Consider the following 26,788-nt stretch of genomic DNA (forward strand, 5'->3'; position numbering starts at 1 on the left):
TTTAAGTGGCATCATCGAAATTCGTGCTCACTGTGAATTTCTACGTTATGAATTTACAATGTTCGCGACCAAAGAGAGCGAAAGAATAACATCACATAAAACGAACTAAAAGAACAAATAGAACCGAAATCGAAGATCTAGTTCACTTGTTCAGTTGAGAGACCCGGTCAATTGAACAAGTTCAGAACGAAACGGCCCAACTCTAACTATATGGAAAGGAATTTTTCCGAAATTCTTTGAACGGTGTGGTGGCCATTTTTTGGAAGAAAAAAAGGAGGAATTGCACGCGTCGTGGTCGAAGGAATTCATATAAAAATTGGAGCTGGATGTGAGTGGACGCGACCTGCACAAAGGTTGACAAACTTGAAGTTCCCAATTGAAGCTATAATAGAAAAATCTCAAACGAGAAAGATTTCTTTGTGCCAATTTGTGCACTGCTTGCGTTAAACAAACAGAAAAAAAAATTTAAATGTGTAACGAGATTGATATTCGCCGTAAAGTAATTAATTCTCATTGAGTACAACCCTATTAAGGCGCTGTGTCGCCATTTAAAATATACAGCATACAAAAGTAGACAAACAGAAAGGCACTCAGTGTATCGTCACTGCCTAATAAAGTGAAACCGACAAAAGATACAAATATCAGCGTTCCATAATATATGTGTTATTAGTTCAACAAACACAGTTTAAATTAAATTATCTTCAATGCCTCAACTCTAATCTTCATCGTCATCAGCATAAGTTGGCATTAGTGCGGCAGTTAGCACATTAAATTAATACTTTTATGATTGATTGTGCTTTGCGCCTAACTATAGTTGACAAATGCGATCCCTAAATTGGCTTATTAAAAGCTTCCAACGTGTAGCAACCAAAACAAGCGCAACTCGGCGCGCTACCTACATAAAATTAACATCAAGAAGGAAAACGCAAGTACAACAGTGCGCAATAGGGGTAACCCTCATAGTCCTCTTAAATGCTCCCCATCAAGCTCCAAATTAAGCTATAATAGTTAACGCCGAAGTCGCTTCGGCGAACGTAATAGGTGCCACACGCAGTGGGAGTAAACGCCATTATGTCTTTCTTTTCTTTCCCAGGATCACACAAATAATACAGAAGGCGCCACAATTTTGGTCAAGGCGCATCTATCACAACAAATCACCGGCCTACAACAACCAACCGGCTACAACAACCTACCGGCTACAACAACCACCCAGCTACAACAACAATTACCGGCAACAACAATAAACGGCAACAACAATTACCCACAACAACAACTCACCGGCTACAACAACTACCAGCCACAACATCACCAGGAACTACGCGGCAGAGGCCCACAGTACGGCCTCTTGCCGGCTAAGTAGGTATCAGCCCACTGGGTGAGTCGCTGCCAAGAAGTAGAATAAATATATGTATTAAACATTTTAATATAATTTTTTTTCTTATTTAACATAAACCAGGAAGAGGGAGGAGACAGTTTAGAAGTAAATTAATGGAGACATGAAGTTTTAAAATACTTTATTAAAATATTCTTGGTGCAAGAACCAAGTAAGTTGAAATTGTCAACATTTGTGCCTGAATACCCACCAAAAAAATCATTTTTAGCGATTACAAGGAGTACTGATAACCGGTAAACCTTATGATGACCTTATGATGACCAGCGCAGTCGAATTTTGAATTAAACTGAATCATTTTAATGGTACAATCTTTGCATAAGGTAACGTTTTTTTTTGTGGGTGCCCAAATCAAATGTCCTTTCTATTTGTATATTTGTATACCAAGGCGTGTCACTTTCATTGCCCGATTGTTGGCGCAAGCAAATCAACCTTGAATACGGATTCTTCCCATCAAATTTCGTAACGCTACCTTTAAACGTTCTAGTGGAGATACCGCTAGCGAAAGTAGAAAAATCTTTTTTTAATAAGCAGGAGTTGCCGCGCCCATTTTTCAAAGTTTGTATGTAGGTAACGTGCCAAATTTGAAGCTGGCGGTTCAAAAGCAAGAGCTCTATTTATCGCCGTTGCTGTTAAAAACTAGTATGTCAGCTGCTCTTCATGCAAATGGGCAAACGGGTGGATAAGCATTGCTGACTTGATTTTCATTAGGGTGAGGCTACCAATGTAGCTTCATGTCAGTTTTAGCAAAGCAAATTTTATTCACAAATTTGTTTTGTTTAGCCTCAGATGCGTCTCGGTATACATCCACACACATATTCGTATCTAGCGTTTATTTAATTTAGTAAACTAAAGAAAACCAAAATTTACATAATATGTATCTCGTATCCGCTTTTAAGTCAGGGTTGCATAACAGCTCGAAAAGAAAAATTTGATAATTTGAAAACAAAAACTAAGGCACTGAAGCTGGGTTTTTTTGGAAATTGAGTTCTATGCAAACAATTTGCTTATCTACTTGTAGGCGTTGAGCAGTATGTTCAACAAGTAAGATCATATAGTAAATTAAATGCACCAAAAGAAAATAAACATATTTTTTAATAACCTATAATAAAATAAGATTTAATAAGGTAATAAAGATTATAAATAATAATGATAGAAATTACAGAACACAATACTACATACTTAGATTAGATATATCGAAAATAAAATAAACTGTAATAAAATCAGGTTTAATAAAATAATAGGGATTATGAAACACCGGGTATAAAAATAAAATAAAAATTGAAATTAATCTAAATCAAATTAAAATAAAATACAATTAAAATAAGTAAATATATTAAATAAATAAATAAGGAAATAAAATACATAGCTACAAAGAAAAGAAACAACAAACTTTAGTATGGTAGTTTTTTTCTCGAACTCAACTTTTGTGTTGGAATAATCGTTAAAAGGTGTATGTATGTAACTCGGTCATTACTGCACAATTGATTAATTTTTCTTCCCTTATTTTGCTTAGGGTTTTCTTTAAAATATTTTAAATAATCCTTAGTATATGTTTACTGGTATTGCATTTATTGTCACGCATACACATATTTGTGATAACCAATCTGGGTATTATATCAGAGCAGTTGTAAGGAATATGTCTTACGAAATCAATATTAAAACGGATTACCCATTTTTCTCAGGTTGCGCGTTCCTTTTGATTAGCCATTTTTTGGGTTGGTGTCGAAATGCTGTATGTACAAAATTCTAAAAACAAAATTCTGATTTTTAAAATTCTGCTTTTTTAAAATTCTGCTTTCTAAAATTCTGCTTTCAAAATTCTGTATTACAAAATTCTGTATTATTATTTTGTTCAAGCAGAATTTTTTTGCAATTTACAGAATTTTGTCACCCAGAATTTTGTAATACAAAATAATGACACGCTCCCCTCTTTTTCTTATACTAAATTTTTTTGTTATTATTCACTAATATAGACGTGAAGAAGTTATAGAATCAAATTAACTATCAAGGATGAGCAGCTTTTTTTTTATGTTGATTTTAGAAGATTGACCATTCGTTAGTATTAATCTTCAGACGTTTGCCTAATACTGGTTAAGTATATATATTTTGACTAAGTTTTTGTATTACAATGAATTTTAAATAAAATTTCCATTCATTTAGAATGCATAGGGTTTTCAGGTAAGGGCCACCGAAATATAGGTGCATCGATGGCCATGGTTTTTTAGGGTGGAACCAAGCACCGGGCGTCGCAACAACACCCGCGGCCCCCCTATGTATATACGGTCTTTTTATTTTTATTTTAATTTTCAGCCGTTTTAGTTTTCTTTTATTTCAGCAAGTTAGTAACCGGTCATTGCCGGTTCAGTTAATTTTTTGCGTTAGATTTTTCTTTGAATTTTTTGAATTTCGTTTTGAATTTAACGCTCTGTCCGTGACATCCGGTTCGGCTGGATGTTGTTTTAATGTGAATTATAGCGTTTAGAGTCGGCTCTGCGCTTTTGACATTTTTTTTTTTAAAGGTATGATATGACCGTTTTTCTGTTTATGGCGTAGGACAGCAAGGTTGGCAAGAACCCAGCCCAGCCGACATGAATAGCCACAGTGCACCACAACATCATGCCGACTGCCTTCCTTGCTGCTCCACGGTAGATGCGTTACCATAACAGTTGGCGCCCAACGTTTTGGTGTCCGGGGCACTGTCGGGATGACAGTTGCTGAGGGCGCCAATACAGATGGCGCCCAACGTGGCACCCGAGGCCCTGGTCCCAGTGGTCAGTTCGGGTCAACTTATGAAGTTGACCATCCCACCAGTCCAAGGTAAGCAGCCGCAGGAGCAGCCACCTGCGTTGCGGTGGGATGGTTGGACGGATCAGGTTGTCCGGAGTGGTCATCAGGGGCAGTAGCTGAAGGAGCCATGTGACTGCACGTCAAGTCCTCCGGAGTTTGTATTTCACCTGGTGAGGCAGTGCTGCGCGCACTTAGTTATTTTTTGTAGATTGGAATTTTTGTTTTCCCGGATGTTGTCCGTAGTCGGCTTCAGTAATATATACGTCCGCTAATTAGGATTTTATAATTTGTTTTTGTAATGTTTAAATTTTATAACCTTATATTTTTTTTATGCCGAATTTGAGTTGTTTAGTATGAATGGTGTGTGTATGTTACAAGGACCCCAGCTCATCCCACGTCTCAGGTGGTAACCTAGAATAACACCTGCATTGTGACGTGTTGAGACGGGATTAAGAGGGGCACCCTTTTCTGTCCCGCCAGTCTGGGGAGCGGCGTTTGAAACCGCACAATCCATTGCGGCGGAGGCAGGACGGGTGCCCAGGTTGAACGGACGGGAGGCCCCAACACCCCCAGCCAGTCCCAGAGGTGAGCCCCTGGAGATCGCCTTGCGTTGCGGCTGGTTGTGCTGGGACTAAACTGTGTGTGTCTGGAACTGACCCTAGTGGCCCCAACCAATCCCAGAGGCAAATCCCTAAGACCCCCTTTTGCGCTGCGGGTGGGAGCACTAGGGACAAATATGAGTGATTTTTTTTTTAGCAAACAAATTTATTCTTTAACCCTTGCCTTCTAATGATGGGATGTTAGCATTCCCATTGCATCTAAATACACAAGTAGTTTTGCTAAACCTATACTGTTTTTTATTGATAATATAACACGTATATTTCAATAACCACTTTATTTCCAGCTTTTTGAATTATTTTTATTATTCGATGCGATTATCGAATAAATAAATATTGATTATATTTATTCTCGCGAATTTTTTTTCCTCGCGCAAAAAATTGTTTTCCTTCTCCAAGAAGACAATTGTCGGTATTACAGAGCGAAAGGGGTGAATTCTGACCTTTTTCTTTAACCCCTAACTGCCTTACGTTTTGCTTTAGATAGAAGTGTTTTTTTTAAACACTAATACTCAAGTTAAACAATTTACTAAATTTGTTCTGATTATAATTTCGCATGACCAGTAATTTGGGCGAATGTCCAGGACCACGCCGTTCGGGAGTGGGGGTAACTTTAGAGGGAACCAGCAGCGGGGTAGCAATAATAAGGGGACGTTTCCGAGGGCTAAGCGTCCACTGGTGATGCATACACCAGTAGGTGGCCGAGATGGAGGTCCAGCGGTAACGAATGCAAGCTCGGACCAAAATGACCAGCACGAAAAAATGGATAGACCGGGAAGCACCAGCAATCTGAACGCGCCCCTGATATACGCGCATAGTACCTCGGGGCTAATGACTAATGTGTCGACATATGCACTGGACGGAGCTGCTGTTTTGCCATTGAATCATGTGACTTTTGGAGAACTGAAAGCGATAGGGCGCAAACCCCAGGGATCCGTGCCGAAGCTCCACGTAGAGACTCGTGGGTGGAAGTGTTACACCAGCATTTCCGGACGGAAGAAATGCGGAGGGAGACGGAGAAGGCTCGAAACAACATGGACCAGCACAACGCAGCTCCTACCAGCGGTTGTAACCACTACCAGCGGTTGTAATCCCAACGAACACTCCTCCGAGCAGCATATTAGTAAAACCCCAGGAGTGGAAAATATCGTTCGATGGTTCTCGGAGCGTGGCGGATTTTCTATTTAAGCTAAACACCCTGTGTGAACGTACACAATGCTCTGACGAGCAAATAATGGGTAGTTCCCACCTATTCCTTTCTGGGCGGGCTGAAGAGTGGTACTGGTTGTTTACGAAAAAAAACCCAAACGCGACTTATGCATTTTTGTGCTATTCACTAAAAAGAGAATTCGGTACTCTTAATAATGACCACGAGATTATGGTCGAGATCTCCGTGCGTAAGCAGGAGCTAAGTGAGTGCCATGACATGTTCCACAGGGACATAGTCTCCTTAAATGCGCCTAAGAAAACCAATGTCAGAGGCGTTACTGATTGACATCATAAAAGGGAACGTCAACAGTAGCCTTAAGCTGATGCTCTTCAACGCGGAAGTGAGAACCCTTCATGATCTACGCGATGTAGGACGAAGAGGAGAACAAGTGCTGAAGGAAAGCAAGTTATTGGGAACCACTTACTCGGGACGCCTCGTGGATGAGGCCCATACGATAACCCCGGACATGAGGATGGAAGGCGAGGACTGCTAAGCTGACCCACAGATAGAGGCGTTGGAGTATCGACGCAACAGGAAACCGGACAATTCAAGAATCCAGTGCTGGAATTGTCAGGCTGTGGGGCATTCTTATATTTACTGTGAGGAACCCATTAGGAATCCGGTGTGTTTTAAATGCGGGCATAGGGGAGTATTTACTCCAAAATGCCCTAGAGACCATCGCAGGCAGGGAAACTAGTACCCGAGCGAGAAAGCGGGGAACCTCGTTCGGTATCATAGCCCCCATACCAGCCAGTGCTCGAGGCGTCGTCCCGTGCGCTGAACCAGAGGGTGGGTCTCTCGCAGGTACCGGGTTGCAGGGAATTAATGAGTTTCCGAGGAGTAGGGGTACCCTGGCTAAGGAGCACCCAAAGGTAATAGTAACTTTCCCTGACAGTACAGATAATTCCAGTATTTCTGAATCCGATAGTCAAACGTCCTCATCCGTGATGGGCGAACCGACCAGAGTTCTGCCACGCCAGCATAGGGATGCCGCTTGCCAGACGCATTTTCCACTTAGTCTAGAAGAAAGGGATCATAGGTACGAGCGAGTAAGACATGCGATTTTTGAAAATCAACCGGTATCAGAAAATATTTTGAGGTGCAGGAAAAGATATCACCGGAGAGTACAGGAGCGTAGATTGCTGCAAGCCACCACGTTAATTCTTACAGAGGATGAAAGGCCTCTCGGGAGCCAACATCTCCATCTTGGGGAAGAATTGTGAAGAATTTCCAAAAGATAACGGCTTCGATTATCAACCCCTACATGCGTTCATATATACCGCGGGTAGCAACAAGCAGAAAATGTTAGGCTCGATATCTTTACCGGTCACCTTCAAAAATACCGCTAAGGTTATTCGTTTTTACCTTGTCCTTCACTTCTCCAAGAAGCTTACTTCGGGGTTGATTTTTGGAGAGCATTCGCGTTAGCTCCCGAAATATTCCCAAGTGTAGAGCGCATAGAGGCGGACGAAGAACTTAATCTCCATGATTTGTCACAAACCCGGAGAAGAGATTTACAGAAGGTCATAGAGGCGTTTCCTTCATTCGAAAAGTTAGGTCTGGGGCAAACGATATTAGTGGAGCATCACACTAATGCTGGTGATGCGGCTCCTATAAAAAGCAAACATTTCCCTCTTTCGCCACCGAGGCAAGCCGAAGCTTTTAGCGAGATAGACAGGCTACTCGAATTGTAGAGGGATCGAACTCTCCGTGGTGGAGTCCTGTGGTACTGGTCCGGAAACCAGATAAAGTTAGGTTGTGTATAGATTCCAGGAACGTTAACGCGGTAACTAAGAAAGACTCATACCCGCTGCCTCATATTAACGGCTTATTGAGCAGACTGAAGGATACGCACTTTATTAGTGGCATTGATCTGAAGGACGCGTTCTTTCAGATCAAATTGACGGAGTCCTCCAAGGAAAAAACAGCATTCGCGGTTCCGGGGAGGCCTCTGTACCACCTCAAAGTGATGCCGTTTGGTCTGTGCAATGAACCGCAGACTATGAGTAGACTAATTGACAAGGCAATCCCTTCGCGTCTGCGGGAGAATGTCTTCGTCTACCTGGACAACCTGATCGTATGCAGTACGAACTTTGAGGGCCACCTGAAGTTGCTGGCGGAAGTGGCAGAGTGTTTGACCGACGCAGGTCTGACAATAAACGTAAAGGAAAGCAAATTTTGTCAGAAGGGAATTCGATATTTAGGGTACTTGATAGGCAGCGGGTCCTTGAAAGTGGATCCAGGGAAAATAGAAGTGATGCAAAACTTTCCGATCCCCAAATCCCCTCGGCAGGTGCGTAGGTTTGTGGGCATGGCAAATTGGTACAGGGCATTTATTACCAATTTTTTGACTTGGCAGGTCCCTTGACGGACTGCCTTCGTAAGTCATCAGGCCCTTTCAAGCTTACCTCTGAAGCTATAGAGGCCTTCGAAAAACTTAAAGTAGCCTTGAGTTTCGCTCCTGTCTTGGCCCAACCCGATTTTTCCAAAGAGTTTGTAATCCTATGCGACGCTTCCAAAAGAGGTGTTGGCGGGGTGTTGTTCCAGGTCGACGATGAGGGCGCTGAGCATCAAATCGCGCTCGTTTCGAAAAAGCTGAATAATGCTCAACGCAATTATACAATAACGGAGCTGGAATGTCTCGCCGCCCTAGTCAGCGGGAAGCGCTATAGCTAAGCCATATATTGAAGGGTAATCCTCGGATTATCACGGACCACTCCAGTCTCAAGTAGTTGATGACTCAGAAGGACTTGAGCGGGAGGTTGGCGAGGTTGTCGCTCCTGCTGCAAGGATACGACTTTAGAATAAAGCATCGCAAAGGCACCCTGAATGTAGTATCTTATGCGCTTTCCCGGTTTGATGCCGACGAGTTGACTTTCACTACCACACCCGGGGAAATAGATTTAGTCTCCCCTGAATTTAACAGTAACGAATACCTAGATTTGATTAGGACCGTCACTGAAAACGAGGAGTCGCTTCCGGACTTACGAGTGGTGGATGGTGTCATTTTCAAGAGGGTTAAATTTCGGAAGGGGGTGGAAGGTGAAAAAGACTCACCATGGCGTTTGTGGTTGCCGAAGGAGCTGACGGAGGAAGCCGTGAGATTGGCACTTGACGCCAACCGGATTTACCATGGCGGGTCGCAGAAAACATTAGAACGCATTAGGCAAAGATATATCTGGCCGCAGCAAGCTAAAGACGTTCGGGACTACGTGAGTAAGTGCGATACCTGCAAAGCGGTAAAATCCACGAACCAACAGTCAAAACCACCTATAGGGAATACCTTTGCATCCGAAAGGCCATTTCAACGGTTATATTGTGATTTTATAGGGCCTTATCTGCGATCCAAACGGCATATCAATTTCGTTCCATAGTTCTGGACCATTTTGCAAAGTATGTTTGGCTAAAGCCCATGCAGAGAGCCACAACTGTTAATGTTATAAATTACCTCGCTTCAGAAATGTTTCCAACTGTAGGGTCCCTGAGTTTATTCATAGTGACAATCGTAAACAGTTTATCTCGAAATGAAAAAATGTTTAGAAAATTATGGGGTGACACACTTGAGGACGGGGTTGTAATCTCCTAAAGCGAATGCCTCAGAACGAGTTAATAGAGAAATTGTTTCTAAAATAAGAGTTTTGCTGAAGAATAAACCAGACCATACCGATTGGGATAAGCATATACCCGAAATTTTATCAGATTGGAGAAGTGATTTTCATACTTCCATTCAGTGCTCTCCATACTTAGCATTATATGGCCAAACCATGGTTCAACATGCCTCAGCGTACCATATTTTAGAGAAGCTCGACAGCCTTAGAGAAGACCAGGTAACAATAGCAAATAGAGCCGACAAACTGACTAATATTCGTGAGCAAATCCGTAGGAATTTAGTCGCGCAAAGGATAGGGGGATAAACACCTATAACAAGCGCTCTAGGCAAGTCAACTACAAGGAAGGTCAGGAAGTTTTCCGGAAAACTTTGCTTTGAGTAACTTCAAACAGGGCATTAACGCCAAATTCCAACCAAAATATCTTAAGCGTCGAGTGCTCCGAAAAATAGGCAATGTGATTTCGAGGTTATCAAACTAAAATTAAAAATAATATAGGAATTAATCTACTTTCAAAAAATAAATAAAATATAAATAAATTTATTGAACTAAAAGTTAATTTTAAAAATGTTAATAAAACTAAAATATTTAATAAAAATAAATTTTTATAATTATCCAATCGTGGATTTTACCGCTTTGCAGGTGATCTCGAGGACCTAAACGGGAAATTGATAAGTCGCTTCCATGCTTCGGATATTCGTCCACAATAAACCAACCACAGCGTTTTTTTTTTGCTAAATTTAGAAATTGATTTTTTTTTTACCTACATATTTGATTATACCCCATCTGGGCGTTTTGGCGGTCGGGGACATCTCGCCCAGTATTGTCCCCGAGCAACGATTTCATAGGGCGTTCACACGCGTTCTCACCGAGAACCGTGAACACCCTGGCAGTCCAAACTTGGGTTGGACTAGCCTTACGGAGCTTGGACGAGTTCTCCTCTATCAAAATATCTACACACATTTTTTTTTAGCATTTTCTAGGTGGCGGTGACCACTAGGAAATACCATGCGGAGTTTTGACGAGTTCTCTATAACAAATGTCTAATTGCCGCAAAGCCTTTTAAACTAAGAAACAAAATTTATTAACTATTTCACATAATTTTTTTTGATGAACCTTTTTTTTTGCCCGGTTAGCTTCGCGGTAGAACTTTGAGACTCTTATCTTAGGGGTGAGTCGTGCCCCATGTTAATTGACATCGGAGGTTCCTGAGGGTGGCTTCCTACACGTGAACCGGTTTCCTGTTCGCTTCGTCGTCAGGTCTTCAAAGCGAAGCAGGTTTGTTATGGTCCACTTAGGAGATTCACCCTTTCGAACGTACCAGTTGGCTAGTGATAGGTGAAAAGGTCAGAATTCACCTCACTCATGTTCGCCTGGGGTGGTTAAAACGATTTCTGTACCTTTCATACTAGTCGCATCGCCAAAAATTCCAATGACATTGACGATTTTTCAATATCACATGGCTCAATTGTATAGGTGGCTCCTCTCATCAGCTGACTTGGGGTTCTGTCATTGTGCTGACATAGAGATTGTCAAAAGGAGATGGCAAACTCAAAATGTGACCAATACATTGGCAATTATGCACTGTGGTGCTGAAATTCTACCTAATTTAGAGCACAACGTTCGCACAACACACAAAAGTGGCAAAGTTTTACGCTTTCTCTAGGTTCCATTCGCCTAACATCAGCACGAAGGTTCTGACAGCCGGAACGCGCCATGTATAACGCTGTAGAGATGTGCTAACCATAAAGTGGAACCATTCGACAATCGCCGCCACAGTTAGATAACTGCGTTTTTCCATCACTATATGGAAAGGAATTTTTCCGAAATTCTTTGAACGGTATGTTGGCAATTTTTTGGAAGAAAAAGGAGGAATTGCACGCGTGGTGGTCGGAGGAAGTCAAATAAAAATTGGAGCTGAATGTGAGTGGACGTGTCTTAACGCGAGCTGCGCAAGAATTAAAATTTCTTCCAACTTTTTATGTGCACAAATTAACCAAATTTAAAGTTACATGCCAACCTAATAAAATCGCACTGCGTTGTTTTAGCGCACGCACACAAACGGCGTTTTTTGCCCTAACCCAAACAAGCATGCGTTGCGACAATGTAAAGCATGTGTGCAAATGTCAAATCTAAATGCCACGCAGAACAAAAATTGGAAATCGAGTTAGGTTTTCACGCAGCAAATTCAATTTGGGTTGCTCTCATACAAGTTGTATGTGCATGAGACATTTTTGATAGAAAATGACTTGCGTGCGTTTATATTAAGTTGGCATGTTAAATAGCAAACAAGCTAGTGAACGTAAAGCAATAAGAAAGCTTACAGCTACGCAACAATTTAAATGAATTTTAAGTGAAGTTCCATTGGAAATATGTCAAAGGTTGACAAACTTGAAGTTCCCAATTGAAGCTGTAATAGAAAATTCTCAAACGAGACAGATTTCTGTGTGCCAATTTGTGCACTGCTTGCGTTAAGCAAACAACCAAAAAATTGAAATGTGTAACGAGATTGAGATTCACCGTAAAGTAATTAATTCTCATTGAGAACAACCCTATTAAGCCGGTGTGTCGCCATTTAAAATATACTGCATACAAAAGTAGACAAACAGAAAGGCAATCAGTGTATCGTCACTGCCTAATAAAGTGAAACCGACAAAAGATACAAATATCAGCGTTCCATAATATATGTATTTGTTATTAATTGAACAAACACAGTTTAAATTTAAATTATCTTCAATGCCTGTTCAACCCTAATCTTCATCGTCATCAGCATAAGTTGGCATTAATGCGGCAGTTAGCACATTAAATAAATCCTTTTATGACTGATTGTGCTTTGCGCCTAACTATATAGTTGACAAATACGATCAACAAATTGGCTTATTAAAAGCTTCCAACGTGTAGCAACAAAAACAAGCGCAACTCGGGCTCTATCTACATAAAATCAACATCAGGAAAACGTAAGTACAACAGTGCGCAATAGGGGTAACCAGACTCCTAATCCCCTTAAACGCTCCCCATCACGCTCCAAATTAAGCTATAATAGTTAACGCCGAAGTCCCTTCGGCGAACGTAATAGGTGCCACACGCAGTGATAGTAAACGCCATTATGTCTTTCTTTCCTTTCCCAGGATCAGCCAAATAGCACAGAAGGCGCCTCAAATTTGGTCAAGGCGCACCTATCACAACAAACCACCGGCCTGCAACAACAAACCGGCAACAATAACTTACCGGCTACAACAACTATCCAGCTTCAACAACAATTACCGGCAACAACAACTCACCGGCTACAACAACTACCAGCCACAACATCACCAGGAACTACGCGGCAGAGGCCCACAGTACGGCCTCTTGCCGGCTAAGTAGGTATCAGCCCACCGGGTGAGTCGCTGCAAAGAAGTAGAATAAATATATGTATAACACATTTTAATATAATTTTTTTTTCTAATTTAACATAAACCAGGAAGAGGGGGGGGGGGGGGGGAGTCAGTTTAGAAGTAAATTAATAGAGACATGAAATTTTAAAATAATTTATTAAAATCTTCTTGGTGCAAGAACCAACTAAGTTGAAATTGTCAACATTTGAGCGTACATACCCACCAAAAAATCTCATTTTAGCGATTACAAGGAGTACTGATAACCGGTAAACCTTATGATGGCATCGTTTAATGTCGATTAATTATACGTTATGTAAGCCTCATTTTGTATCACTTATATGCATTAAGCATAAGGTTGTGTTTGAAAGGAAATTAAACCTTACTTATGTCTAATAGCATCATCGCAGTCGAATTTTGAATTAAACTGAATTATTTTAATGGTACAATCTTTGCATAAGTTAAACATTTTTTTTTTGTGGGTGTACAAATCAAATGCCCTTTCTATATTAATACATACACACATATTTGTATGTTTGTATACCAAGGCGTGTCACTTTCATTGCCCGATTGTTGGCGCAAGCAGATCAACCTTGAATACGAATTCTTCCCATCAAATTTCGTAGCGCTACCTTTAAACGTTCTAGTGGAGATACCACTAGCGAAAGTAGAAATATCTTTTTTTAATAAGCAGGCGTTTCCGCGCCCATTTTTCAAAGTTTGAATGTAGGTAACGTGCCAAATTTGAAGCTGGCGGTTCAAAACCAAGAGCTCTATTTATCGCCGTTGCTGTTAAAAACTAGTATGTCACCTGCTCTTCATGCAAATAGGCGAACGGGTGGATAAGCATTGCTGACTTGATTTTCATTCGGGTGAGGCTACCAATGTAGCTTCATGTCAGTTTTAGCAAAGCAAATTTTATTCACAAATTTGTTTTGTTTAGCCTCAGATGCGTCTCGGTATACATCCACACACATATTCGTATCTAGCGTTTATTTAATTTAGTAAACTAAATAAAACCAAAATATACATATTATGTATCGCGTATCCGCATTTAAGTCAAGGTTGCATAACAGCTCGAAAAGAAAAATTTGATAATTTGAAAACACAAACTAAGGCATTGAAGCTGGGTTTTTTTGTTGGAAATTGAGTTCTATGCAAACAATTTGCTTGCTCTACTTGTAGGCGTTGAGCAGTATGTGCAACAAGTAAGATCATATTGTAAATTAAATGCACCAAAAGAAAATAAAATTTGTTTTTTAATAACCTATAATAAAATAAGATTTAATAAGGTAATAAAGATTATAAATAATAATGATAGAAATTACAGAACACAATACAACATAATTAGATTAGATATACCGAAAATAAAATAAACTGTAATAAAATCAGGTTTAATAAAATAATAGGGATTATGAAACACCGGGTATAAAAATAAAATAAAAATTGAAATTAATCTAAATCAAATTAAAATAAAATACAATTAAAATAAGTAAATACATTAAATAAATAAATAAAATACATAGCTTCAAAAAAAAAAAAAAACAACAAGCTAATACCCTAAAACATTACGTATGAATACATTTAGTATGGTAGTTTTTTTCTCGAACTCGACTTTAGTGTTGGAATAATCGTTAAAAAGTGTATGTAACTCGGTGATTACACCCACAATTGATTAATTTTTCTTCCCTTATTTTGCTTAGGGTTTTCTTTAAAATATTGTAAATAATCCTTAGTATAGGTTTACTTGTATTGCATTTATTATCACGCGTACACATATTTGTGATAATCAATCTGGGTATTATATCAGAACTGTTGTAATATGTCTTACGAAATCAATATCAAAACGGATTACCTATTTTTCTCAGGTTGCGCGTTCCTTTTGATTAACCATTTTTCGGGTTGGTGTCGAAATTCTGTATGTACAAAATCCTAAAAACAAAATTCTGCTTTTTAAAATTCTGCTTTTTTAAAATTCTGCTTTCTAAAATTCTGCTTCCGAAGTTCTGTATTACAAAATTCTGTATTACAAAATTCTGTATTAAAATATAATGTTAACAATGTTAAAGAGTTCATGTAATTATTTAGAAAAAGTGCGCCATGAACAGTAATTCTGCGTAGAACACCTTTCTGCATAGGCGGCCTTCGGCCGCGCTTATAAAAAATAACCCTGGGCTACGCCATGCCAAGTCCGTGTGTGTGGTATAACCGTGTCTACCGCCACGGTGACGTCCTTCTGCGAAGGCGGCCTTCGGACGCACTTAAAAAAAATAACCCTTAGCCGATGCAATACCGGCTACGCCATGCCATGATTCCGGAATTTCGACTTCCAGAATTAAACATGCAGAATTTTGAAAAACAGAATTTTAGAAAGCAGAATGTTAGAAAGCAGAATTTTTAAAAAGCAGAATTTTGTTCAGGCAGAATTTTTTTGCAATTTACAGAATTTTGTCACCCAAGAACTTTGTAATACAAAATAATGACACGCTCCCCTCTTTTTCTTATACTAAATTTTTTTGTTATTATTCACTAATATAGACGTGAAGAAGTTATAGAATCAAATTAACTATCAAGAATGAGCAGGTTTTTTTTTTATGTTGATTTTAGAAGATTGACCATTCGTTAGTATTAATCTTCAGACGTTTACCTAATACTGGTTAAGTATATATATTTTGACTAAGTTTTTGTATTACAATGAATTTTAAATAAAATTTATAATTTAAAATGGGGATGCTGGTGTTTCCATTCATTTAGAAGGCATAGAGGTTACAGGTAAGGGGCCACCGAAATATAGGTGCGTCGATGGTCATGGTTTTTGAGGGTGGAACCAAGCACCGGGCATCGCAACAACACCCGCGGCCCCCCTATGTATATACGGTATTTTTATTTTTATTTTCAGCCGTTTTAGTTTTCTTTTATTTCAGCAAGTTAGTAACCGGTCATTGCCGGTTCGGTTAATTTTTTGGGTTAAATTTTTTGTGTTAAATTTTTTGCGTTTCGTTTTTTTCGAATTTCGTTTTGAATTTTACGCTCTGTCCGTGACATCCGGGTCAGCTGGATGTTGTTTTAATTTGAATTATAGCGTTTTGAGTCGGCTCTGCGCTTTTGATAGTTTTTTTTAAAGGCATGATATGACCGTTTTTCTGTTTATGGCGTAGGACAGCAAGGTTGGCAAGAACCCAGACCAGCCGACATGGCCACAGTGCACCACAACATCATGCCGACTGGCTTCCTTGCTGCTCCACCGTAGATGCGTTACCATAGCAGTTGGCGCCCAACGTTTTGGTGTCCAAGGCACTGTCGCGATGACAGTTGCTGACGGCGCCATAACAGATGGCGCCCAACGTGGCACCCGAGGCGCTGGTCTCAGTGGTCAGTTCGGGTCAACTTGTGAAGTTGACCATCCCACCAGTCCAAGGTAAGCAGCCGCAGGAGCAGCCACCTGCGTTGCCGTGGGATGGTTGGACCGATCAGGTTGTCCGGAGTGGTAATCGGGGCAGTAGCTGAAGGAGCCATGTGACTGCACGTCAAGTCCTCCGGAGTTTGTATTTCACCCGGTGAGGCAGTGCTGCATGCACTTATTTTTTTTTGTAGATTGGGGTTTTTGTTTTCCCGGATGTTGTCCGTAGTCGGCTTCGTTAATATATACGCTAATTAGGATTTTATAATTTTTTTTGTAATGTTTAAATTTTATAACCTTATAATTTTTTTATGCCGAATTTGTGTTGTTTAATATGAATGGTGTGTGTGTGTTACAAGGACCCCAGCTCATCCCACGTCTCAGGTGGTGACCTAGAATACCACCTGGATTGTGACGGGTTGAGCTGGGATTCAGAGCGGCACCACTTTCTGTCCCACCAGTCTGGGGAGCGGCGTTTGAAACCGCTCCATCCATTGCGGCGGATGCAGGACGGGTGTCCAGGTTGAACGGACGGGAGGCCCCAGCACCCCCAGCCAGTCCCAGAGGTGAGCCCCTGGAGATCGCATTTCGTTGTGGCTGGGTGTGCTGGGACTAAACTGTGTGTGTCTGGAACTGACCCTAGTGGCCCCAACCAATCCCAGAGGCAGGTCCCTAAGACCCCCTTTTGCGCTGCGGGTGGGAGCACTAGGGACAAGTATGGTTGACTTTTTTTTTAGCAAAAAAATTTGTTTCTTTAACCCTTGCCTTCTAATGATGGGGTGTCAGCATGCCCATTGCATCTAAATACACAAGTAGTTTTGCGGAACCTATACTATTTTTTATTGATTATATAACACGTATATTTCAATAACCACTTTATTTCCAGCTTTTTGAATTATTTTTATTATTCGATGCGATTATCAAATAAATATTGATTGTATTTATTCTCGCAAATTTTTTTTCCTCGCGCAAAGAATTTTTTTTCCTTCTCTAAGGAGACAATCGTCGGTATTATGAAGCGATCATGATCTACGGGATGTAGCACGAAGAGGAGAACAAGTGCTAAAGGAAAGCGAGGAACGATAACCCCGGACATGAGGATGGAAGGCGAGGACTGCGAAGCTGACCCACAGATAGAGGCGTTAGAGTATCAACGCAACAGGAAATCGGACAATTTAGGAATCCAGTGCTGGAATTGTCAGGCTATGGGGCATTCTTATATTTACTGTGAGGAACCCATTAGGAATCCGGTGTGTTTTAAATGCGGGCATACGGGAGTATTTATTTATTTATCGCAGGCAGGGAAACCAGTACCCGAGCGAGAAGGCGGGGGAACCTCGTTCGGTATCATAGCCCCCATACCAGCCAGTGCTCGAGGCGTCGTCGCGTGCGCTGGACCGGAGGGTGGGTCTCTCGCAGGTACCGGGTTGCAGGGAATTAATGAGTTTTCGAGGAGTAGTGGTACCCTGGCTAAGGAGCACCCAAAGGTAATAGTAACTTTCCCTGACAGTAGAGATAATTCCAGTAGTGCCCTTTGGTCTGTGCAATGAACCGCCGACTATAAGTAGACTGATGGACAAGGCAACCCCTTCGCGTCTGCGGGAGAAAGTCTTCGTCTACGTGGACGACCTTATGGTATGCAGTACGAACATTGAGGACCACCTGAAATTGCTGGTGGAAGTTGCAAAGTGTTTGAACGACGCAGTTCTGACAATAAACGTAAAGAAAAGCAAATTTTGTCAGAAGGAAATTCGATATTTAGGGTACTTGATAGGCAGCGGGTCCTTGAAAGTGGATCCAAGGAAAATAGAAGTGATGCAAAACTTTCCGATCCCTAAATCCTCTCGGCAGGTGCGTAGGTTTGTGGGCATGGTAAATAGGTAAAGGGCATTTATTACCAATTTTTCTGACTTGGCCGGTCCCTTGACCGACTGCCTTCGTAAGTCATCAGGCCCATTCAAGCTTACCTCTGAAGCTATAGAGGCCTTCGAGAAACTTAAAGTAGCCTTGAGTTCTGATCCTGTGTTGGCCCAACCATATTTTTCCAAAGAGTTTGTAATCCAAAGCGATGCTTCCAAAGAGGTGTTGGCGGGGTGTTGTTCCAGGTCGATGATGAGGGCGCTGAGCATCCAATCACGTTCGTTTCGAAAAAGCTGAATAATGCTCAACGCAATTATACAGTAACTGAGCTGGAATGTCTCGCCGCCATAGTCAGCGTGAAGCGCTATAGCTAAGTCATATATTGAAGGAATACCGTTTCGGATTATCACGGACCACTCCAGCTCTAGGCAAGTCAACTACAAGGAAAGTCAGGAAGTTTTCCGGAAAACTTTGCTTTGAGTACCTTAATACAGGGCATTAACGCCAAATTCCTGCCAAAATATCTTAAGCGTCGAGTGCTCCGAAAAATAGGCAATGTATGATCTCGAGGACCTAAACGGGAAATTGATAGGTCGCTTCCATGCTTAGGATATTCGTCCAAAATAAACCAACCACAGCGTTTTTTTTTGCTAAATTTACAAATTGATTTTTTTTACCTACAAATTTGATTATACCCCATCTGGGCGTTTTGGCGGTCGGGAACATCTCGCCCAGTATTTTCCCCGAGCAACGATTTCATAGGGAGTTCACACGCGTTCTCACCGAGAACCGTGAACACCCTGGCAGTCCAAACTTGGGTTGGACTAGCCTTACGGAGCTTGGACAAGTTCTCCTCTATCAAAATGTCTACACACATATTTTTTTTAGCCTTTTCTGTGGGGGCGATGACCACTAGGAAATGCCATGCGGAGTTTTGACGAGTTCACCATAACAAATGTCTAATTGCCGCAAAGCCTTTTAAACTAAGAAACAAAATTAATTTACTATTTCACTTAATTTTTTTGATGGACCTTTTTTTTTTTGCCCGGCTAGCTTCGCGGTAGAACTTTGAGACTCTTATCTTAGGGTGAGTCGTGCCCCACGTTAATTGACATCGGAGATTTCTCAGGGTGGCTTCCTACAGGTGAACCGGTTTCCTGTTCGCTTCATCGTCAGGTCCTCGAAGCGAAGCAGGTTTGTTATGGTCCACTTGGGAGATTCACCCTTTCGAACGTGCCAGTTGGCTAGTGATAGGTGAAAAGGTCAGAATTCACCTCACTCATGTCTGGCTGGGGTGGTTAAAACGATTTTTTTACCTTTCATAGTAGTGGCATCGCCAAAAATTCCAATGACATTGACAATTTTTCAATATCACATGACTCAATTGTATAGGTGGCTCCTCTCATCAGCTGACTTGGGGTTCTGTCATTGTGCTGGCATAGAGATTGTCAAAAGGAGATGGCAAACGCAAAATGTGACCAATACTTTGGCAATTATGCACTGTCGTGGTGGTAAAATTCTACCTAATTTAGCGCACAACGTTCGCGCAACACGCAAAAGTTGCAAAGTTTTACGCTTTCTCTACGTTCCATTCGCCTAACATCAGTACAAAGGTTCTGACAGCCGTAACGCGCCTTGTATAACGCTGTAGAGATGAGCTAACCATAAAGTTGAACCCTTCGATAATCGCCGCCACAGTTAGATAACTGCGTTTTTCCATCACTATATGGAATGAATTTTTCCGAAATTCTTTGAACGGTGTGGTGGCCATTTTTTGAAAGAAAAAGGAGGAATTGCACGCGTGGTGGTCGGAGGAAGTCAAATAAAAATTGGAGCTGAATGTGAGTGGACGTGTGTTAACGCGAGCTGCGCAAGAATTAAACTTTGTTCCAACTTTTTATGTGCACAAATTAACCAAATTTAAAGTTACATGCCAACGTAATAAAAACGCACTGCGTTTTTTTAGCGCACGCACACAACCGGCGTTTTTTGCCCTAATCCAAATGCCACCCAGAGCAAAAGTTGGAAATCGAGTTAGGTTTTCATGCAGCAAATTTAATTTGGGTTGCTCTTATACAAGTTGTATGCGCATGGGACATTTTTGACATAAAATGACTTGCGTACGTTTATATTAGGTTGGCATGTTAAATAGCAAACAAGCTAGTGGACGTAAAGCAATAAGAAAGCTTACAGCTCCGCAACAATTTAAATGAATTTTAAGTGAAGTTCCATTGGAAATATGTCAAAGGTTGACAAACTTGAAGTTCCCAATTGAAGCTATAATAGAAAAATCTCAAACGAGAAAGATTTCTTTGTGCCAATTTGTGCACTGCTTGCGTTAAGTAAACAGACAAAAAATTGAAATGTGTAACGAGATTGAGATTCGCCGTAAAGTAATTAATTCTCATTGAGTACAACCCTATTAAGACGCTGTGTCGCCATTTAAAATATACTGCATACAAAAGTAGACAAACAGAAAGGCAATCAGTGTATCGTCACTGCCTAATAAAGTGAAACCGACAAAAGATACAAATATCAGCGTTCCATAATATATGTATGTGTTATTAATTCAACAAACACAGTTTAAATTTAAATTATCTCAATGCCTCTTCAACTCTAATCTTCATCGTCATCAGCATAAGTTGGCATTAGTGCGGCAGTCAGCACATTAAATAAATCCTTTTACGATTTATTGTGCTTTGCGCCTAACTATATAGTTGACAAATACGATCAACAAATTGGCTTATTAAAAGCTTCCAACGTGTAGCAACTAAAACAAGCCCAACTCGGCGCACTATCTACATAAAATCAACATCAGGAAAACGTAAGTACAACAGTGCGCAATAGGGGTAACCAAACTCCTAATCCCCTTAAACGCTCCCCATCACGCTCCAAATGCCACTCGAAGTGATAGTAAACACCATTACGTCTTTCTTTTCTTTCCCAGGATCACCCAAATAACACAGAAGGCGCCTCAATTTTGATCAAGGTGCATCTATCACAACAAACCACCGGCCTGCAACAACCAACCGGCAACAATAACCTACCGGCTACAACAACAATTACCGGCAACAACAACTCACCGGCTACAACAGCTACCAGCCACAACATCACCAGGAACTACGCGGCAGAGGCCCACAGTACGGCCTCTTGCCGGGTAAGTAGGTATCATCCCACCGGGTGAGTCTCTGCCAAGAAGTAGAATAAATATATGTATTAGACATTTTAATATAAATTTTTTTCTCAATTAACATAACCCGGGAAGAGGGAGGGGTCAGTTTAGAAGTAAGTTAATGGAGACATGAAATTTGAAAATACTTTATTAAAATATTCTTGGTGCAAGAACCAATTAAGTTGAAATTGTCTACACTTGTGCGTGCATACCCACCAAAAAAATCATTTTAGCGATTACAAGGAGTACTGATAACCGGTAAACCTTATGATGGCCTCGTTTGATGTCGGTTAATTATACCTTATGTAAGCCTCATTTTGTATCAGTTATATGCATTATGCATAAGGTTGTGTTTGAAAAGAAATTAAACCTTACTATTAGACTAGCATCAGCGCAGTCGAATTTTGTATTAAACTGAACTATTTTAATGGTACAATCTTTGCATAAGGTAAACATTTTTTTTGTGGGTGTGCAAATCAAATGTCCTTTCTATATTAACACGTACGTACATATTTGTATGTTTGTATACCAAGGCGTGTCACTTTCATTGCCCGATTGTTGGCGCAAGCAGATCAACCTTGAATACGTATTCTTCCCATCAAATTTCGTAACGCTACCTTTAAACTTTCTAGTGGAGATACCGCTAGCGAAAGTAGAAAAGCAGGCGTTGCCGCGCCCATTTTTCAAAGTTTGTATGTAGGTAACGTGCCAAATTTGAAGCTGGCGGCTCAAAACCAAGAGCTCTATTTATCGCCGTTGCTGGTACAAACTAGTATGTCACCTTCTCTTCATGCAAATATGCGAACTGGTGGATAAGCATTGCTGACTTGATTTTCATTCGGGTGAAGTTACCAATGCAGCTTCATGTCAGTTTTAGCAAAGTAAACTTTATGCACAAATTTGTTTTGTTTAGCCTCAGATGCGTGAAAACACAAACTAAGGCGTTAAAGCTGGGGTTTTTTTTTGTAAATTGAGTTCTATTCAAACAATTTGCTTATCTACTTGTAGGCGTTGAGCAGTATGTTCAACAAATAAGATCATACAGTCACTGACTGTGGCGCTGGTTGATCGTGGCAGTCCTTTCGGACAAATGACTACTGAAAGGTGGAGATCTGTGAAAAGAGAGCTTATTAGCTTAACGCTTAAGATGATGGGGGAACAACCAAGTAAACCCCTTCCAACCTTTGATTCGGGGGGATGGTATAATGGTGTGAAGATGATAGCGTGCGACAACATCGCGAGCTTGCGGTGGCTGGAGGAAGTGGTTCCACACCTCCAAAGGCAAGGCACGGACGCGCTGTTTGAGGTGGTGGATAAAGCGCAAATACCCACGGTACCAAAAGTTAAGGTATGGACACCATGCGTGATGAAGTCGGAGGATACACTGCGACTTCTGCAGAATCAGAATCCGAACATACCGACACAGGATTGGAAGGTACTTACTGTATCTCGGCCTACTACATCTTCCAAATAAACCAGCAGGCGGAGGATATATTGTACACGCGCTTGGCAAAATGTCCTTTGGCACTGGCAAAATGTACATGCGATACAGGAAAATAAGTCCCGAGGATAAAAACCCTAACACGCTAGAGGTGGGCGAAGTCGAAAAGGACCTCAAAAGTCTAATGGAAAAAAACAGGTGGAGGTCCCCGACGTCACCACGAACGTGCTAGAAGAGGACCAACCGCTAACTGGTGCTGTGACTCGCACAGAGGAACACCCGAAACAACAGTCACGAGAGGCTGAAGGGGGCCTCGAATATTCTAAACCAAAAGGGCAAGGGGAGGACGACGACGTCAAAATGAAGGTGCTGGAGGTGGACAAGCAGCCCAATGGTGCTGCGAGTCTTACAGATAGACCTCCAACACAGTAAAGTGGCGTCGAGCGAACTCCTCCTAACCCTTGAGGAGGCTTCGTTTGACGTGGCGCTGATCCAGGAGCCGTGGCTTTCTTCGGGAGGAGAGGATTCTGGACTTAGCGCGCGCGGGTTTGGCGTTTACTACGCGCAAACGGAAGGACGCGTGCGAGCTCTAGTAATGGTAAGGAAACAGCTGCATTCATATATGCTGCCTAATTTCACCACTGATGATCTCGTAGCGGTGGCCGTTGAACAAAAGAATAAGCAGGCATTTATCCTGGCGTCCAGCTACAGGGCCCATGCTGCGTAGGTTCCACCGATGGAGTGCAAAAGGCTAGTACAGGAGGAAGGGCGCAAAGGGCGGTTGGTCATAGGCGAAGATGCAAATGAACACCACAATGCGTGGGGAGGAGCAGATACGAAGGAGAGTGGCGAATCTCTATTTTGTTACATCCTGCAGATAGCCAACAGAGGAAATGTCCCTACATACATTGGTCGAGCATCCAGTAATGTTCTGGATATTACATTGAGCTCCGAGCGTGATATATCAAGGTATGATTGGACGGTTCTTGATATACCATCCTTCTCCGACCATGCGTATATCAGATTCAGCATCCCCCTAAAGGGGGTAGAGAAGGGAGGATCCTTTAGAAACCCTAGGTCAAAGAACTGGACTAAATTCCAGAAATATGTAGAAACAAAACTGGGACAACCCAAAGAGGTTGCTAATGTATAAGAACTGGAGGATACGAATAAATTCCTAACAAGGACGCTTATGACTGCGTATAACAAAGCTTGCACCCTAAGAAGATTCAGAGGAAAAGCAAAGCCGCCATGGTGGAGCAATGAGCTGAGTCTTCTAAGAAGAAAGGTAAAAACAAATTTTAAGCTCGCAAAGACCGCTGAAAGCGAAGCATGTCGGGACGAGCACAGGGATCTACTGAGGATCTACAAGCGTGAAATTACCAGGGCGAAGAGAAACTCATGGAAAAGTTTCTGTACGGACATAGAGTGCTCCAGCGAAACAGCACGGTTGAAAAAAGTCCTAGCAAAGGGAAACATAGTCCAGGGACTAATAAGAAACTCAACGGGGAATGGTCACGTAATAGTGAGGAATGCCTTGAAGTGCTTCTCGATACACATTTCTCCATCGGGAGACGGTTTAGAAGAGCCAGCAGACATCACTCACACTTCGATCACGGAGCTAGTAGTGCCGGGCTTGGTGACCGATACCAAGATCGAATGGGCAGTGAAGACGTTGTGACGGACTTTTCCTTTGACTTTGCAGGGGTTAGCCTCAGTCCGTCCAGGGTTCCTGACAGTAGAAATTCCTACCGGTCCTTCTAAAAGAATAACCCTGTTTATTTCTTATAAAACGTTATAAAAGTATTTATTTAATAAAAATTCTATTTCTACTCCTAGCTGATTCCCTTGCTTTGTAAGAGGTGACTGAGGTAATAAAGCCCTCGGCCAACCTCTGCGCTCGAATGGAGTAATAAAGCCTCCAGACGAATATACTTTTAGTACAAATGAAGTCAAAAACCTTCAGGTGTACTCTTGGTCGGTAGTGATAAAACCTTCCGACTCGTATGCCTGTCTCCTAATCTCTGAATTTTAATGCGAACTCGTCGCCTTTATACACTAATTTTTGCACGCAGGCAAACGGTTATTTTATAATAACAACTTTTAACTAATAGTAATAACAATATAAAACAACTGTTATTCTGGCGAATATTTCCTTCCCATGAATTTCCATGCACCATAATGCCCCTTATTGAATACAATGCCTTTGTACTTGCTCATACCGTGCTTTCCAGCCGTTGCTGTAACTATTGTGTGTTTGTATATTTGTTTGTGATCACCTGATTCTAATGTTGTGTTTTGCTTTGCCCAATGCTTCTGCCTTCTGTAGTATGGCGTGCGTTGGTGTGTTGTATGCTAGTGCATAAATATGTTTGGCGAAATTTCTATTAGCAGCGGCGCTTATTTTGACGACTTGCTGCTGATCTCCGTTCACTTAAGTTTATTATGTATGTTGTATTTGTAGCGGGGTTTTGATTTTGAGTGTGCAAAGGGTTGATTGACCGCTGCATTTTTATGTTTTGTGCGTATCTGCCTGCCTTCCAAATATTCAATGCATGTTAGGGTGATCCTATATTTAAAATTTATGTTTGCGAAAATGTAAATATTTGCTTGCGTGCAAAAGTGCGCAAGCCTAATTTGTTCTTTAATTGAATAATTATCAATTCAATGGACAACAGAATATATGTATTTGGGGTATAATTCATAAAGGTATACATATGTATATTTCTGGTGCTTCATATAAAATATATAAGCGGTAAATTCAAATATTATTATAAATTTCAAGTTATTTCAAAATGTATGTTCTTTAGAAAAATGTGTGGATATGTGTATGTTGTGAGGATACAAAGTCCTCGGCTTTGGGGTCCTCACACTCCCCCCTCACCTGCCGCAATGAGACCCACCGTCACCAGGTCGGTGCGCGTGATCCATACGCGGAAGTGGTGTTCGCCCATGCTGCTTCGTCGTCGGTGCCGTCGCTGGCCATCAGGCTCAATATGTCGCTGTTTTTGCCGTTGAGGCTGCCGTTGACCCCGCTGGCCTTACGGCTTAATATTTCGCTGTCGTCGTTGGTTGTTGGCGTTTCGCTGCTCTTCCCGTCGGCGGTATGTGTGATGCCAGTCTATAAAATAAATGAAAAACTGGTGGATTTTCCTTAGGGTGTTCCCGCCATGTATGGTGGATTTTAAAAAAACCTGGTATATCATGCGCATAGCTAAAGAGTATATTTATGGGATATTTATGTAATTGTAGTTAGAGCTTTCCGAGATTTTAGTGGTTGATTCGACTTCCGGGTACTTCTTGATAAGAAATTTCTTCGTGTATGATTTGACACTGTCTCGGTTGGGCGTGTCCGTTACTACCGATTTCATCCGGATTGAAGTAGCATCTTACAAAATAGTCTGTAATTCCGCAGTTGTCTCGGGGTGTGTGTTCGTTTAAGGCTGCCATAGCGAACTGCCTTCCCAGGTGTAATATTGATCCATGCGCCGGTTCTCTGGCGATCTGTAATTTATTTTCTGGAAATATTCGTAACTGATTCTCCGCAATGTTTTGTATTTGACCGTCTCTGTATGCCATCAGCTGTTGACTTGTACCTTGGTTCTCTCCGTGTTGTCTCTCGGTCTCTTCGCTGACTCGTGTGAGCGTACCGCAAATGGCTACCTCGCTGTTCTCTATCTGTTGTTGTTCCTCGGGATTGTTGTTTGCTGTTTTATTTGACGATGTTGACGCGGTTTGATCTTCACTAGCGCCCTTCTTGTATCTCTGTTTAGGAATTTGCCTCCTGAATTCGTTTTTGTCGGCTTCGTCGGCTGCGTGGTATGATTTCAGCTCACTTAGGTGGGCTGTCCTCCTTCCTCTGAAGATTTTGTCTACCTCTACGATCACTGGTGACACAAAGTTCGTAACCCGGTGAGGACCACTGTACC

The 26,788-nt window shown here is 41.4% G+C and overlaps 1 protein-coding gene across 1 annotated transcript in view; it reads right to left on the reverse strand.

Annotated features, from left to right (window-relative positions):
• LOC137240174 (uncharacterized) overlaps window positions 1-26,788 on the reverse strand; it is a 479,876-nt gene that overhangs the window by 161,957 nt on the left and 291,131 nt on the right. The window lies entirely within an intron of this gene.

This window comes from Eurosta solidaginis, chromosome 2 (assembly GCF_040869045.1).
Source record: "Eurosta solidaginis isolate ZX-2024a chromosome 2, ASM4086904v1, whole genome shotgun sequence".
Lineage (NCBI taxonomy): Eukaryota > Metazoa > Arthropoda > Insecta > Diptera > Tephritidae > Eurosta > Eurosta solidaginis.